The 12,668-nt window shown below is 40.0% G+C and overlaps 1 protein-coding gene across 2 annotated transcripts in view; it reads left to right on the top strand.

Moving 5' to 3' along the window:
* TMEM108 (transmembrane protein 108) overlaps positions 1-12,668 on the top strand; it is a 312,715-nt gene that overhangs the window by 36,890 nt on the left and 263,157 nt on the right. Inside the window, exon 2 of one of the 2 annotated variants that reach the window (XM_089672538.1) lies at positions 2,052-2,166. The exons of the other annotated variant lie outside the window; for it this stretch is intronic. The gene's annotated coding sequence lies outside the window, so the exon portion shown is untranslated. The remainder of the gene's footprint in view (positions 1-2,051; positions 2,167-12,668) is intronic. 2 annotated transcript variants of the gene reach the window in all.

Below are 12,668 nucleotides of genomic sequence, written 5' to 3' on the forward strand. Positions count from 1 at the left end.
TATGTTAGATCAGGTCAAAAATAAGTTTTTGTGGTATTCTATAAATGAGAGAATGGCTACCACCTTACTTGACCAAACCAAAAAAAAATGTAATGAAATTTGGGACTCCTGGATCCCTAATTATTTACAGGGGAACCCTTTTGATTCACCATGGTCACTATAACATTACATGTTTAACTGTAACTAGTATCCCTGCCAAGGTGAGGTTTGGTTTTACTGTCACTCCAATTCTCTTTCTTTTTCTATTTTTTTTCTGACTTTGTCTTTCCTTCTCTTCTTCCCCTTTTTATATTCTTTTCGCCCAACGTTCGACTTCCATTTTTTTTTTAAATTTTTCCTTTAGGGTTTTTTTCCCTCTTTTTTCACCTTTAGAATGGAGTCTCCACCACAACATACGCTAACTTCCTACAAATATAAAATATATTTCTCCTGAGGTCTTTATCCCTGTTATTTTATATATATATATATATATATATATATATATATATATATATATTTACCTAACTAAAGAACAACTTTAATTTGATAAAAAATAATGTTCTTTAGCAATTAACATACATTCCACATTGATAACTTTTCTACTAAAATTAGTTTGTGCTGTAAATTGCCTCCAGCATTGTTCCTGTTTCCTCTTGTCAGAGGCTGCCATTTTGTTGAAGCCCAAAGTCCGTGGACAGCAGTAAATCTTTAGGCTTTCAGCAGATTGGATTCTACATTTTTGGCAAAATAAAAAGCAACTGAGCATGTGCAGTGTAGGGTGATGTAGTACTGGATTGTGAACAGTATAGGCACTTATTTTAAATATTTTACATAGCTATACCTGCAAAAGGGGCCAACCTGAAGTGATCTAGCAGGTCTGACTAAAGTTTCACTTTAAGGCAATTAAATAATTACTTTACATACAGTTGTAATTCAAATTGTGATGCATGAAGCCTATTTGTTTTTTTTCTTTTTGTTATTTCACTTTTTGTTGTGACTTTTCCTTTGATATGAATAGTAATATTGTACTTATGTACTGTACACTATTTTTTATTCTAAAAATCCAACAAAAAATATTTTTTAAAAATCATCAGCTTTAAAGCTCTGTAAACGGCAGCAAAGACCAGCCTGCTAAACATAAAAAGGCATAAAATAAAACATAAAAAGCATACAGCTCCATGCTCTGTCTGGAATGTAAATATGAAACCATATTACAAGCTTTGTGCCCCTCCCATCGCCAACATCCATCCCTAGAAAATCTACTTTACATACCCCAAATCAATGTTTTTTTCCAACCAGACACATTGTGGTTGATTCCCAAAAAACAAAGAGACTGTTCACTTTGCATGGGAAGTTTGCAAACAAATTACCCCCCATTCATGTCTATGGGTAGCTGTACGTAGCGCCAGGATCTCCTGGGCACCAAAAATACGCTGTCTAGCAAGGATGCCTGGATTACAAAACTAACTAAACAAAATTATCAATATTTTGTTAGAAAGGCAGTTCACAAATATTTTAAATGTGCAGTTATATGTTTGCTGGATTTCAGCTTTAAATGCTAGCACAAGCGCAAGAACTCAATCTAAGTTCTCGTTCCCTGGCTTTGTCCAGCCATGGCTTAAATAAAGTCTGCAGTGCTGCCCTGTGCTGAGTTAGTAAACTTGAAATAATCTCTTCTAGCAGTGTTTTTAATTTACTTAGGTTACATTGTAGACATTGTAGCCCCCACTCCCACATCATCCAAGTTAGTCATACTTCCCCTTGTTCTACACATGAAAGGCATCTTATAACTTTGATGAAAACCTCAAAATCGTTGTCTAACCATGCAAATCATTTAATTAAAACAAGACAAAGAATAAAATAATCTGAGATCTTGAAACTAAAACTGCTTCTTCATCTGCTTTTATCAGTCATGAGTGAACCGTCTAAGATCTAGGTCCATCTAAGAACCATCTAAGATGAAAGGTCTTAGTAGTATTTATTAATGATCTGGAAGGTCCAAGAGTAACCAGTGGGGCTGTGTGTACATGCTGAATATGTCTGCCTGACTTGCATCTTTTATTGTACTTTAGAACATGCCAATTCATGAACTGAAGCAATAAGGATCCTCCACCAGCAGATGAAATGAAATCAATAGATTATGCTAATGTTGCAGAGCTGGAAGCCTTCTATACATCCCACTCAAAGGTAAAAAATCAATATCTACTATATCAGATAAGCAACTGTGCACTTTTATACTGAATCGGCTTTTCAGCAATTCATTTTAAATATATTATATAGCCCCAATTACACAAACACACAGGTCATATCTTGAAAATATCAATATGCGAGTCACTTTTTATTTGTGAACATTACACATCATACACTGAGACAAATCTCTGAGCATTTAGATTTAGTAGCCTGATTGCTGGTGTTTGTCAGCCTATAGAGAGGGCATTGAGCATTTTAACATACACCATCTGCCCAAATATATACTTCAAGTTAACATCAAAGAAGAGATATCCATCTCTCCTTTCATGGAAGGAAATGAAAGATTCTTTTATTGGGTATCCTTGTCAAACACCAAAAGGGGTTTTGATGCATGCTAAATAATTCTTGATTGTATATCTGGATGTTTGCAGCTTTGTATTTGAACCACAAGAGATGGTTTGAGGAAAGACACTGTTAGTACAACAAAAGTATCTAATATAAAGCAATAACAGTAAACATATAATTATATAATTGCTTTTTTATTGCCTCATGTTTGTATTTGATATACTGTATAATATTACTAAAAACAGGAAACTGTGGAAGTAACTATATTTAGTATATTGAATTTTATCATGATTGCCGTAACGTGATTCAGTGGAATCCAAATTTGGAAAATGCCATTGTTGGCTGTGTTTTACAAGTGTAGGCTTGTCAAATCTTGCAATATTATTGGCTCAGGGAGCTTGATTTTCTTATGAAGTAGAACAGCCTTTCTCAATCTTCTTAGCATGGAGGAACCCTTGAAATTATTTTTAGGTCTTCGATAACACCTGCTGAAAATTATCATTAAGTGTGATCACAAAACTGCAGACAGTTTTAAAGAAAACAATGGAATACAAAGAGCATTTGACTCTAACACAGACCTTTTTTTTTATCACCCTCCTGTTCCACATGACAAAATTATTTTCTGTAATAATTATGAAATAACAGAAATAACATGAATAACAATATACACAGTTAATGTAAACTGTAGTATTTTCTTACACCTAGGGACTTAGAGAAATGCCCTGTTACACTCAGTGGGGAAGACCCCACTGAACTGGAGATCAGAGTAAAATGTCTCCTTGAACTGTTATTCATTGTAATGCTCCTTTGCATTGCTGCTCAAAAGTGAAGACGTAAAAGTGACCCCTTAGGCCCCATTCACACCTGAGTGTTTTGTAGCATGAAGCTTGAAGTTCCAAAATTTTAAGGGAGAAAAAATCGATATTACTCTATGGAGATGGTTCACATCTTCACTCTAAGTCACCTGAAGTAGAACGCCTGAAGTTCAAAAAAATTTTGGAGCTACTTTTGTAGCTCCATTCAGGCAGATTAATGGGTTTTTTGGCTCTTTTTCATTCTCATAGAAACACATGGAAATGTGCAAATTGCACGTTTTTATGCACTTTAGCACGTTATGCCACGTGACTAAGAGCGTTTTTCTGGCATTGCAAAACATGGCAATTGATATCAGAGATAAAATTTTCTCTCTTGCCTAATACAAAAATGCCAGAACTCAAAAAAGCCTAAAAACGCCTTAACAAATCATGCACAAATGCTCGCAAACGCTTATAAAAAATGTAAAAAAATGTACAAAAACTCTACTCTCAGATGTGAATGGGGCCTGACACTGGATGTGAGTGGAAAAGTCTGCCCCTTAGGGTATAGGTTAGAGATCAATATTCCACTGCTAGGAACCCCTATAGCATCTTGAGGTTAGGGAACCCTGGTTGTGAAAAGCTAGAGTAGAGAATGCTCACTTTAGTGAATGTTGTCAAGCTGTGTTCACTTTAAATATCTAATCAAGTGCAAGGGAAATAAACAAAGGATTTTGGTTGCTTATGACTGAATGGTTGAAACAAACACAGCTTTATCTTATTTACATTCTCTAATTTTTAGTTAATCAATCCCAATTTATAATGAGGCCAGGTCAGGATAGCTGACTCAGAACTTGCACTTTTAAAAATAAATCATCCCATCCAAATCATTTCCCTTTAATTGGCCCCAGTAGCATTTGCCATGCTTATATCCCCATCTCCCATTGAAGAAAAAATTTCCAATCTTAAAACAAATGTGTTTATCAATGTCAAACTTGATAGTCCATAATATGTTAATAGTGATAGTGAAAGTGTAGGCAAAACTTTTTTTTCTTATTTTTAATAAAGGGAGTAAGGGTTAGATCCTGTGTCAAATGTTTATAGCTGTCTGTGGCCCCATTGGGGAGATTCACCCCTCTTTTTATATTGGTCACCATTGTCATACTTTTGTCATCTAGAAGGAAAGTGAGGGAAAGTCCAAAATGTTAGTTGACTCTAAAACAAGAGGTAAGGGGAAATCTTCATACGGGGACACCTGTTCTGGGGACACCTGTCTAAGAGGTGAATTCTCTTCACCTTATGAAACTTTCTCTAACTTCTTGTGGTGCCTCTTTAACAGAAAATACACTAAAATTTCCTCAATTTACACAGATGGCAAAACATACACTGACAAGGGTTTAAATCTTCCCTACTCTGTTCAAACCTAAAAGAAATGGTTTTGGCTAGACATTTTTTACAAATGCACACTATAAGGGCTTATTCACCTTAGACAGCTGTAACCTAAACAATAAAAAAACAACCACTTGACCGTGCCAAAGATTGGATGCATAAGACCATTTGGTTGCAGACTGCATTGGATGAAGACTCTATTTAATAAGCAATTTCACCATCATCCTTATTTATATTTCCCTGGACTCATTGGTGTATATGTGCCTGGCTCCTGAGTTTATCCATTTTGTTTGGATTTCATGAATTTGTAGACTTATTAATTATGGAGCCATCCATGCTTTCACTACATTTGGCTAGTGCTGGGGTTCAATTAACACTTATTCATGACATCACCCAGTGGTCATCTCATTACATTACATTGGTTTTGTACACATACACTATATTGCCAAAAGTATTGGGAGACCTGCCTTTACACACACATGAACTTTAATGGCATCCCAGTCTTAGTCCGTAGGGTTCAACACTGAGTTAGCCCACCCTTTGCAGCTATAACAGCTTCAACTCTTCTGGGAAGGCTGTCCACAAGGTTTAGGAGTGTGTCTATGGGAATGTTTGACCATTCTTCCAGAAGCACATTTGTGAGGTCAGGCACTGATGTCGGACGAGAAGACCTGGCTCGCAGGCTCCGCTCTAATTCATCCCAAAGGTCTTCTATCAGGTTGAGGTCAGGCCAGTCAACTTCCTCCACCCCAAACTTGCTCATCCATATCTTTATGAACCTTTCTTTGTGAACTGGTGCGCAGTCATATTGGAACAGGAATTGTTCCCAAAAAGTTGGGAGCATGAAATTGTCCAAAATGTCTTGGTATGCTGACGCCTTAAGAGTTTTGTTCACTGGAACAAAGGGGCCAAGCCCAACCCCTGAAAATAACCCCACACCATAATCCTCCCTCCACCAAACTTTATAATTGGCACAATACAGTCAGGCAAGTACTGTTCACCTGGCAACCACCAAACCCAAACATGTTCATTGGATTGTAGGACAGAGAAGTGTGATTCATCATGCCAGAGAACACGTCTCCACTGCTCTAGAGTCCAGTGGTGGCGTGCTTCACACCACTGCATCTGGCAGTTTGCATTGCACTTGCTGATGTAAGGCTTGGATGCAGCTGGAAACCCATTCCATGAAGCTCTCTACATACTGTTTTTGTGCTAATCTGAAGGTCACACAAAGTTTGGAGGTCTTTAGCTATTGACTCTGCAGACAGTTGGCAACTTGTGCGCACTGTGTACTTCAGCATGCGCAGATCACACTCTCTCATTTTATGTTGCTGTTGTTCATTTTAGTTGCTCTTGTTCCCAGTTGCTTCCACATATTTATAATCCCACTAACAGTCGACCGTAGAATATTTAGTAGCAAGGAAATTTCACAGATGGACTTATTGCACAGGTGGCAACCTATCATGGCACAACGCTTGATTTCACTGAGCTCCTGAGAGCAACCCATTCTTTCACAAATGTTTGTAGAAGCAGTCTGCATGCCTAGGTACTTGATTTTATACACCTGTGGCCATGGAGGTGATTTGAACACCTGAATCCAATGATTTGAAAGGGTGTCTCAATAATTTTTGGCAATATAGTGTATGTGGGTAAGTAAATTGATTGCTCCCACTTAGCTGAGTGCACTGAAGATGACATGTTTATGTCACCTAAAACAGGTGTCCCCAGTGAAAAAATTATAACCACCCATTGTTCTTTGTCCCAAAGGGGACAAAGATAGAACAAAAAACTAGAGTGGGTCTAACCCTTCCCCACTCTGACCAAAACTAAAAAAAATCTTTTACACTTTAATGATTGGTTGCTAAAAATTATTGTACTTAATATCTTAGTGTTGTTTTATGCACTTAGGTACAAATACTCCCCCCAAGTGAGAAAATAGTCTGTGACTAAACACTGATCTATAAAGCCAAAACCATGACATGTACAGTAAGAGCATTTAAAGACACAAAGCTTGAGTTTTTCATTTTGTTTCTTGCAATGTTATAAGACTGTATGAACAGTCTTATAACATTGCAAGAAACAAAATGAAAAAGTCAATAGTATATGCATCTATCTGGCTTCTATGAAGAGAATCTGTAAAGACCGCTGAGATCTGTCTGAAAAGCATCTTCAATCATCTGATGGCAGCTATCACAGTCAAGCCCCCTGGTGCATTCTTGCGTTTCCTTCTGTATCACATTTGGCCCATCCAGATGTTCAGCATTCATGCTAAACTTTGGAATCACTAACGGATTAAAATAAGTTGATGTCTGGGGTTATGAACAGCAATACAAAATTCATATACTGATTACCTAGAAATGCTGTCTAAAATTTCCCAATCTGCCAAGGTAAGTTAATTGATAGCTACGCTTTTGGCTGACCTAAGCTAACAGCCTCCTTCACCCTCCCCATGTTACCTATACCTTCTTGACAGAAGTGGCACCCAGCATAGCCACAGGTTCTTTACCAAGTTTACTGCTGATTTGATGTATGTACATAGGGACATAGCTTGCCTGGATAAGGAAAAGAGGGCGGTTAGGCTTAGGTTAGTAAAAGCTGAACTCTAGACAAATGTATAAATATACAAAAAAGAAAACTAATGCAGCCACCACATCTAAGAATTGATCAACTACACTATAATACATTTTTATTTTTGGATTTATTACCGCTTTAAAGCTAAACTATTTTTAATGTATGCAGTGTAAGTACCTGAAACTGACTTGTTATCAGCCTGTTGCAGTTCCACATACAGCAAAGCTCAGACTGGGTGAGGGAAAAGCAGAAGAAAAAGGCAATCAGTTCTGCTACAGTGCAAGTAACATGCTGATAGAAAGAGAGATGAGCCTATCAGTGTGCTGCTTTTCTTTTCACTGTTTAGTGACAGGGATGGGGAGGGACAAGACCTGTAAGTGTTCCTGAACTGAAGCAGGGAAAAATTAGGTCTCTTGCCCTTTCAGAATGGATGTGCTTTGTGACAGAGCTTTCTAAATCCCATAAACGGATGGACATAAATGCAAATCCTTTGGTAGGTAAAACAGTTCCCTTATAAATATTTAATCTGTTTGTTTAGCTTTTTGACTGGAGCTCAGCTGCAATTTACCATTCAGATAAAAGGGTTACATTTATGACCTCTAGTTCAGCTTTAAATGAAAACATAAAGCTGATCTCCAGTAAAAAGTGTGTTTTTCCAAAAAAATCTTTGTATTATTTTCACAGAATGCAAGGTATTCTGTGAATGGATGAGGGCAGAGGAACAGCAAACACATTTCAAAACCTCTCCTCCTGCATTCACAGAATGCCTTGCATTCTGTGAAAAGAATACAAGACATTTTGTGCATGGATGACGGATGAGGAAAGAGAAGGTGAATGGCTGGCTCCCTTAAATGTCACAGATGAAGCTCTTAATCTCCACAGCACCAGAAGATCATCTTTGTGTTTACAATCCGGCATCATTAAAGGGAGGATTTATTACAGTAATCAGCAGGCAGCAAGGCATAGGATTGGTTCTGTATCTCAAAAAGTATTTTTTATTGGAATTCATCTTTAACAAATTACACATTAAGTCAGAACTAGTTTTGAAAATTGAAGTAATTTCCCTTTGGGATTAATAAAGTACTCTTATACTGAAATCTAAGTGTAAATTGTCTGCAGTGATAATAGTTTGTGAGTATGGTTTTATTTGGTAGTAAAGCATAGCAGTGAAACGTGTTGGGTGGCACGTGTATTAGTCTAGATGGCTTTTTAGTCAAAGAAATCACTGACATAGCAAATTCTTATGCTACTCCATCAAGATGTGGAGGCAGAAAAGTATAAAATGAATAGATAAATCATCTCAAATAAAAAAATCAGATGACTAGGGTTTCCATCTTCAAAACTCCATCTGCATTATAATTCAAACCATACTTGGATACCAAACTATGACTGTTGTCCTTCTAAGAACACTTTTCCAGAACAGAATGAGAATCCTAATGAATTAGTGCACTTTTATTAACTACCCTCCTAAAGTGGAACTTCACCCAAAAGGGGAAGTTTTGCTTGTTTGCATCCTCCCCCCCTTCTATTGCCACTTTTGGCACTTTTTTAGGGGGAGCAGGTACCTGATATTGATACTTGCTCCCACTTCTAGTCAGATTAGCAAAGTTAAGCTCTTTAACCTCCCTGGCGGTATTCCCAAGTGTAACTCGGGGTAAGATTTCAGTGCCAAGAGCAGTAACCCCGAGCTACACTCGGGCTTACCATGCGGCGTTGCTCAGGGAGTCCCTGCAGCACTTACCTTGTCCTTCGCTCCCGCGATGTGTCCCCTGCAGCGTTCCCGGCCATCTCCTCCGGCCGATGCCGGCATCCGACTTCCGTGTTCCGGTCCCTGTGACGTCGGGACGTACGGCGGCAAATTTGAAATTTAAAAAAAATGTCATTTTTTAAAAAATTATTATTATATAGTAAAACATTGCTGTTTCAATGCATTTCACGTATATTTTGTCCCTACTGCTTTGTCCAGTGCCTACCTTTTGACTGTTCTTTCTGCCTGGAAACTTAGAAAAGTCCATGGCGTCCAAAAAGCGTCCCTTTATGTCAAAAGCGGTTTTAGACCAGCTAGAGAACAGCGATAGTAAATTAGAACCACTTGCAGAATTGAGTGATAATGATTTGTGGGGAAATTCCTCATCAGACACTGAAAACAATTTTGCGACTTTGCTCAGCGATGTGCGAATTTGCCTCTGTATTTCAAATTTCAGTGTTTTTGGTTTGATTATATTATTGAATTAAATTTATTATTATTATATTATTATTTTTTCTGATTATTAATTAAATTATAATTTATGATTTCGTGTTTCAAGTTTTATCATATCCGGAATGTTTACTAGACTCTTGTTCGGACAGATTTCAGTGAGTTATTCCTAAAAATTACAGCCTACAATAAAAAACTACATATTTCCATGCAAAAAAATGGTACCGCTTTCAGCACCAAAAATTGGAAATAATCATACCGCCAGGGAGGTTAAGCAGCCTTCTGGAACACACACAGGTCCTAGAAGACTGTGGGACCATCCACAAAGGAAGGCTTCACTGCCGGTTTCCCTTACCTAAGATGCAGGCACCTGCACCTGAAGCTGATTGAAGAATTGGCTCGGGTGAGGACATTGCAGGATCCCTGGACAGGTAAGTGCCCTTATATTAACTTCTTGCCGACCGCGCATAGCCGAATGACGGCTTCACCGCGGCCGGCCAGTTCTGAGTGGACGTCATATGACGTCCACCCAGAACGCGCTCTCCTGCGCGCCCCAGGGGGCGTGCACCCGGCGATCTCCGTGATCGCTGTGTCCTACGGACACAGCTGATCACGTGATGTGGTGAAAGGCCGATCCCACCGGCCTTTTACCACGTGATCAGCGGTGTCCAATGACACGCTGATCACAGGGAAATGCAAGTGCCGGTTCTCGGCTGCACTTTCCTCACGCTGTCAGATCGTGAGGAAAGTACTGCCGAGAACCGGCAGTTGTCAGAGCGGGGATCGGCACCGATCATCAGGGCACTTTTGATCAGTGCCCTGATGATCGGTGCCCAGCAGTGACACCCGCAAGTTCCGCCCAGCAGTGCGCCCACTAGCCCCGCCCACCCGTTCCCAGCAGTGCCCCCACCTGTGCCCAGCAGTGCCCCCACCTGTGCCCAGCAGTGCCCCCACCTGTGCCACTCTGCAGTGCCACCTACCTGTGCCCAGAAGTGCCACCTACATGTGCCCAGCAGTGCCACCCACCTGTGCCCACCCACCAGTGCCACCCACCTGTGCCCACCAGTGCCACCCACCTGTGCCCACCCACCAGTGCTGCCCACCAGTGCCACCCACCAGTGCAGCCCAGCAGTGCTGCCAGTCAGTGCCACCAGTCAGTGCCCAGGGGTTGTGCCAGTCATTGCCGCCAGTCAGTGCCCAGAAGTGATGCCAGTCAGTGCCGTCTATCAGTACCCATCATCAGTGTCACCTATCAGTGCCGCCTATCAGTGCTGCATATCAGTGCCGCCTATCCATGACCCCTAATTAGTGCTGTCTATCAGTGCCGCCTATCCGTGCCACCTCATTAGTACTGCCTATCAGTGCCCTTTAGTGCTGCCTATCAGTGCCCATCAGTGCCGCCTATCAGTGCCCATCAGTGCCGCCTCATCAACGCACATCAGTGAAGGAGAAAAAATACCTGTTTGAAAAATTTTATAAAAGAAACAAATAAACTTTTTTTTTTTTTCAAATTTTTTGCACTTTTTTAATTTATAGCGCAAAAAGTAAAGCGCCCAGTGGTGATTAAATACCACCAAAAGAAAGCTCTATTTGTGAGAAAAAAATGATCAAAATTTCATATGGGTACAATGTTGCATGACTGCGCAATTGTCAATCAAAGTGCGGCAGCGCTGAAAGCTGAAAATTGGCCTGGTAAGGAAGGGGGTATAAGTGCCTGGTAGGCAAGTGGTTAAACGTCAGCAGCTACAGTGTTTGTAGCTGCTGACTTAATTTTTTGGGGGGAGACTGGAGCTCCTCTATAAAGTGACCATGTGCTTCTTTCTAAAACATTAAAATAATAAAATACAATAAAATAAGTCTCAGACTAGACACCACATTTGTTACTTTTATTACCAAGAAAAGTTTCTTCTGTTTTTCTCTCTGATTTAGTCATTAATGACTAACACTCCCTATCTTAATTTTAAAACCCTGACAACCAGGGCTTTTTTCTTAGAGAATAGGTGCAGGAACTCCCCACCTTTTTAGTCATCCTTTGTCTCCGCCCCCTACCCATCCTCAAGCACAGTCCCTTGGTTCCACCCCCTACCCACCTCTCAGTACAGCCCCTTGTAGAGAATACAGAGCCAAGTATAAGTTTGCGCTGCTAAATAATTTGTATGTAAATTGTTAGTGGTAACAAGAAAAGCAGTAAACTACAGTTGATCTCCTGCAGCCAATAACAATAGATCCCCCAGCAACAATGGACCCCCACAACAAAATAGCACCCCAGCAATAACAGATCCACCAATCATAGACCCCTAGCAGCAAAAAACGATCTCCCAGCAGCCAGCATCAATAGGTTCTTCAGCAGCCAGCAACAATAGATTCCTCCTTCAACAGGAGATCTTTCCCAGCAACAACTGACCCCCCCAGCAACATAAGACTTCCACCCCAGCAACAATAGACCCCCCATGCAAAAATAGATTTCCACCAGTGAAAATAGACCCTCCAGCACACCCCAGCCATTACATAAATTCAGTGTTGGAGGTGCCAGAACTGCATTCCCCCGCGTTCCCGCTGAAAAAAGCCCTGCTGACAACTGCCATTTCACTGTTAAAAAAGATGGCTTTATTGGCATATGAATCAAAATTATTGGAGAGGGAGCCTGATGGAGAAGCTTAGCCATGAAGTCATAGAAAGTCAGACACCAGTAGCAAACTGAAGCAAAGGAAGCCAAATTCAAAGTTGGACACAGAAGAGAACTTTCTTGTAATAAAATTAATATTATTATACTCTATATATATAGTTCCAACAGTTTGCACAGCACTTTACAACATGAAGGCAGACAGTACAGTTATCAATCAATACAGGAGTAATCAGAGGGCCCTGCTAGTTAGAGATTTACAGTCTAAGAGGGATGGTCAAATGGTACAGACGATAATAACTGTGGGGGATAAGCTGATAAAGAAAAAAAGTAAGTTGTTAGGTAGTGTCAGGATAGGCTTCTCTAAAGAGAAGGGTTTTCAGGAATCATCTAAAAGTGGACAGAGTAGGAGAGAGTCAGACAGATTGGGGTTGGAAGTTCCATAGGTGGGGAGAGGCTTGGAAGAAGTCCTGGAGGCAAGCATGGGAGGAGGTGACAAGGGAGCTAGAGAGCAGGAGGTCTTGGGAGGAATTAAGAGAACGATTTGGTTGGTATTTTGAGACTAGGTTAGTGATGTAGC

Source organism: Staurois parvus, unplaced genomic scaffold (assembly GCF_062004578.1).
Source record: "Staurois parvus isolate SC_StPar_1 unplaced genomic scaffold, SC_StPar_1.0 ptg000130l, whole genome shotgun sequence".
NCBI lineage: Eukaryota > Metazoa > Chordata > Amphibia > Anura > Ranidae > Staurois > Staurois parvus.